We start from the raw sequence: 5,811 nt of genomic DNA, 5'->3' as shown, positions 1-5,811 counted from the left end.
TTGTCTGCCACGAATGTCACCCTTTAACTTCGCCTTCCTACAAATCTCCAACTCGTTCTTCCAACTCCAAGTCATATGTTCCCACTCTGTAACCCATGGAATGGCCTCCATCAACTCAAGGTACAAGGACAGTCACATCTTTTTTCTTTTTCCAGTTAATTATTTAAGCACTCATCTTTCTCTTGGGACTTTCCCACACCCCTTAAACCTCTTCTAACAAATCAAGGGGCTTACTTCCTCCCAGAAGCAACAGTCCACTGCCAAAGACCTATAGAGATCATTGGAGTCCTATCTCCACCTCTACTGTTGCCTCTCCTTGCCGCATTGTCTTGTCTTGGAAACCTTGGGCACTTATCCACTCTGTACACATCTCAGTCATTTGTCCCCTGTACACAGCCCCAGGGACACTTGTCCACTCTGCTGCAATGCTTCAGCTGGTCCAAGCCCCTTCATAGGCCCTGCACTTGGCCTCCAGGGCACCTTCTTTAGGTCCACATCCCTACAACCATCCATGGCTCCCAAAGTTCAAATCCTCAAAAGGTGGTGGGTCCAGAAAGTCTTCCAACTTCAAAGACACCCTGGGCTAAACCAGGACTCCAACAAAAAACACTTGGCCCTTTAGGTTGAAACCTCATCACCAGTGTAAACAAATTTCTTGAAAGTAATTTGATTTTACGGGGCTGTTATCCATTCCTGCCTCTACCACCAGTTTCCTGTCTACTCTGGGCTCCCTTCACAAGTTGATCATCACCTCCTTGACTATCAACTCTGCATACCAAGGGGTAAGGCAGCTTCTGCTAAGCCACTCAAAAACACGAGGGTCTTGCTACACCTTTACCTCAGAACACCTTCAAATGTAGCAGGTCCCTCAATATCTGCATTTAGTTCTACCTGTACTGAGAACAGCTGGCTGCTTATTGAACTAAAGGAAAGGAAAAGCTCATTTCCAAGAGCCCACCAATCCCCACCTCATATATGTAAGGTCTTCCCTGATCACCCTCAACATGCAGCCACAAAGCATCAGATACTCCATCTTCCATGTGGCCATAGCACTTGCTCCATAGACTACATTATGGACTGAAGAGTATCCGTCAAAAACTCATATGTTGAGCTCCTAATTCCAACACCTCAGACTGTGACCGTCTTCAGAGACAGTCTTCACAGAGATGATTCAGTTAAAATGAGGTCATTAGGATTGTCCCTATTCCAATATGACTGGCTTCCTTAAGAAGAAGAAGAAATTTGGACACAGACACACACAGAGGGAGGACAATGTGAAGACACAAGGAGAAGACAACCATCTACAAGCCAAGGAAAAAGGTCTCAGAAGAAACCAACACTGCCTACACCCTGATCTCAGATTTCTAGCCTCTAGAACAGTGAGAAAAAAATTCTGTTGTTTAAGCAACACTGTGGTACCCTGTTACTGCAGCCTTAGCAAACTAACATAGGTCAATTTTCTCTACTAAGGGGCGGACTCTCTGGTAACTGGGTCTTATTCATCACTGTAATTTTTAAGGCCTTGAACAGTCCCTGGCCTAAACTAAATGCTCCTAGCATGTTAGTTAGTGAAAGGAGGGGAAGATTAGGGGACAGGGAAGGAGGCGTGATGGGGCCTGAGCCTTGGAAATTGCCTGTGAAATTGTATAAATAAAAATTTATAGTCTGTCTTCTGAGTTTTTTAAGCTGTATTTGACTCATGCCAAAAGGACTCACTTGGCAATTTATGTTATCATTTTTCCTCTTTTTTGGCTTCTAACCATGCTTGCATAAATCATGGATGAGTCAGAACATGCAGAGTGCTTACTGTGGGCAGACAACTGTGGTAAGAAGCACAAGGGGACAGTTACAACACGGTCTGGCAGTGCCGTCCAAGAGAAATACAGTGTGTGCCACATATAAAATTTTAAATTTTCTAGTAGCCGCATTAAAAAATTTTTAAAGAAGTAGATCAAATTAATTTAATAATTTATTTTTATTTAACTCAATTTATCCAAAATATTATCAGTTCAGCATGTAATCAATTTTTTAAAATATTACTGAGATATTTTACTTTGTTTATTTTGTACTGTCTTCGAAATCCAGTATGTATTTTACCCTCACAGCAAATTCTGTACCGTAATTCTGACTAGCCACATTTCAAGTGGCTAGTGGCTACTATATTAGATAGCACTAGAGAGTCAGTGGTTAATGGCACAGACTTTGGAATCAGAGGGACATGAGTTTGCATCCTGATCCATCACTGACGAACTTAACCTCTCTGTGCCTGGTCTCTAAAATGGAAACTAAGACCTCTTAAGGCTAATGTCAGCATCAAATGAAATAATCCAAGTAAAGCTGCCAGCACAGAGTCTGACACAGCAGCAACCTGGTCACCATGTGCCAGACTCTGTGCTATGTAATTTACATGGTTAATACTCAGTAAACTGCAGTGGCCATTATTCTCAAGGATCAGTGCTAAGGTGGTGAGAGCTGAAGTAATTTCTCCATCAGATGTCAGATGAATAATCTCCCTTTAGCTCAGTTTTTCAACCTATAAAATGCGAATAATGCATGAATCCACCAGTAAAAATAAAAATGAGCTCCCTATTTAAGTAGCATGACACACCAAAACATTCCTTTTAGTTTGGGGGTCTTCAGCTTACACCACTAGACCACAGCAACAAAGACAAAACTTATAGCTTCCTCTTCTTCACATGTACTTTCTCGTTAGTTCTCTTCAATACACCCCTAGGCAGGGAAATTGCTCTAGTTGTTCAAATCCCTGAGCTCATCTGAGTCTTAATATTTTGTGTGTGTGTGAGAGAGAGGATTTCTCCAAAATCCACTCAGCCACTAGTTCTAAATTATGAGGGCATAAAAAGAGATACACCTTTTTTTTGTGAGGTCTCATAACTCACCCTCACATAACACAGGTGATAAATGCAAGCAGGCGGCTCCCTATTAAAATACGTGTAATAGATATATTGCTGTATCTACTGTATATTTTCATTTTGGCAGGCAATGAGCTCTCCTTCACCTTATGATAATAAATTATAGAACCCCAGCCATAAAATAGCATTAAATAACAGGATACAAATAAATTGTTGTAGTGATATTTTGTTCTCTGTAACTATTTTCCATTTTAGATCTCAAAACCCTTTACAAACACAAATTAATTAGCTCTAGCAGTATATAGATTGGTTATTTCCATCTTTATTAAGGTATACTTGACAAGTAAAACTTATATATACTTAAGGTATAGAATGTGATGTTTTGATATATGTATGCATATATTGTGAAAGGATTACTACAATAAAGCTAATCTCATATAGTTGCGATTTCTTCTTCTGTTTTTTTTTTTGGCAGTGAGAAAACTTAAGACCTACTCTCTTAGCAAATTTCAAGTATACAGTGTGGTGTTATTAACTATAGTCACCATGTTGTACATTACATCTCCAGAACTTATTCACATAATTCTCCCACATAACTGAGCCTTTGTCCCCTTTAACAAATGTCTCCCCATTTTCCCCACCCACCAGCCCCTGGCAAACACCATTCTACTCTCTGCTTTTCTGAGATTGACTATTTTAGGTTCTACATCTAAGTGAGATCATGCAGTATTTGCCTTTCTATGTTTGGCTTATTTAATTTAACACAATGCCCTCCAGGTTCATCCATGTTGTCAAAAGTGGCAGGATTTCCTCCTTTTTTAAGGCTATATAATATTCCTCTGTGTGTGTGTGCGCGTGTGTGTGCGCGCACACATGCACGCGCACGCACGTTCTTGCATACATGGGTTCACATGCATATGTGAGCCACATGTTTTTAATCTATTCATCTGTTGATAGACACTTAAGTTGTTTCCATGTCTTGTCTATGTGCCTTAAAGCTAAAATGAGTCACTTATAGATACTGTGGTATCTTGTTTTTTTACCCACTGTCCCTCTATGTGTTTTGATAGGAGAATTTAATCAGTCTATATTTAAGGTAATTATTGACAGGTAAGGACTTACTCTTCCCATTTTGTTAACTGCTTTCTACTTTGTAGTTCTTTTTTTCCTTTCTTCCTTTCTTCCTGTCTTGATGTCTTCCTTTGTGCTTTGATAATTTTTTGTAATGATATGCTCTGATTCCTTTCTCTTCATATTTTGTGTATCTTCTAGAAGTTTTTTTCCTTGTGATTACCGTGAGTCTTACATAAAACATTTTATAACAGTCTATTTTAAGCTGATAACAACAACTTCAATCACATACAAAAATTCTACACTTTTTCTACTCCCCTCTCATTTTCTGTTATTGATGTCCCAATTTACTTCTTTCTCTATTGTGTATCCATTAACAATTATTGCAGAGGTGGTGTCAGGATGGTGGCATGTGCAGACTCTGAACTCACCTCCTCCCATGGACACAATGAATTTACAACTACTCTTGGAACAATTACCTCTAACAGAGAACTGAAAACTGGATAAAAAAAGAACTCCAACAACAATGGACAGTGCTGACTGATGTGGAAGAAGCAGAAATTCCTTTTTGGAAAGAAAAAGGCCACCTTTAGCAATAACATTTCATGGCCAGTTGGGAGCAACCTTAAGGTACAGAGCCTTCCATGGAAGAATGAGGGATCTGACTGAGGGAGCATTACCAAAATAGGCAGCTTTTGGACTCAGCACCACTGAGACAAGTGTCATAATACCTGGCTTTGCTAGCTATTAACTACAATGGGGAATACCCCTAGAAAAGCTATGGAACATAAAGGAAAGCCTGCTCTTAAAGGGCCCATGCACAAATTCACCCATTTCAAAAAGCAATCTAACATCATCAGAAAGAAAGGTGCACAGTCCTCTGGTGAAGAGAGACTCACCTTATAGGCTCTGAGTGCATGCTGGTGAGAGATGAGACCTCTACAGGGACTGAGACATTGGCGGCAGCCATTATTGTGACCTAGTGCAGGCATGCTGACACAGGCACTGGCAGATGCCACTGGAAATCTTCCCCTGGCCTATTAGCCCAGGGGTCTACCACACCAGAACACCAATTTAATCCAGCTCAGCCATGGCAGGCAGCCTGCCCAAGAGACTGGTCCCAACCAACAACAAGTCCTCAGGGAACTTGTGGGCCCACATAGGAAGGGTGCCTGGAACCTCTGCAACTGAGCAAGTGGATCTGCCTCAGCAGGGCAGGGCATGGATGAGGGGTGGCCCTGTATTGGTGGAGTGTGTGAGGCCTCTGTAGCAGGGCGACTGTGTCCACTTCAGTGTGCACAGGACTGGACTGTGTTGACAGAGTGTGTGGCCCTGCAGGCAGTGGGACATGACAGCTGCAGCAGACTTGTGCTTCTCAAACAGTCACATAGGGAATTGGCCCCACCTTCCAAAGCCTGAAACAATTGGGTGCTCCACTGCCTGGGGCCAGCCCCACTCAGCTGCAACCCTGAGAGAGCTGACAACAGTCTTGCAGGCTGGAGGCCTACAGCAATTGTAAACCCCTGGGCCTAGCAACCACCCCTGTGGGCCTACTCACTTAGCAGAAAAACTGTAACAGGAATGTGCTCTTAGATCTTGCAGCCAACTGTGCTGGGGCTCCCCACACCCAATAAAGTGACTGAAAGGTCTATAGCAGCCACACATAGATAAGCATTACAACCAGGTGGCCAGGGAGACAGCCTAGGCTTCCCAAGCACCTGCAGCAAGAACAACTCTGTCATAACAGAAGAACACACATAGCCTATACAAGTGACACTCCTGGAACATTCGGAACTGGTGACAAGAGGGAAGCACACTGCTGGGCCTCATAAGGCATCTCTTACATAAGGCCAACTCTCCAAGATTG

The sequence above is a fragment of the Equus przewalskii genome, chromosome 7 (assembly GCF_037783145.1).
Source record: "Equus przewalskii isolate Varuska chromosome 7, EquPr2, whole genome shotgun sequence".
Lineage (NCBI taxonomy): Eukaryota > Metazoa > Chordata > Mammalia > Perissodactyla > Equidae > Equus > Equus przewalskii.
This window is presented reverse-complemented; position numbering follows the sequence as displayed.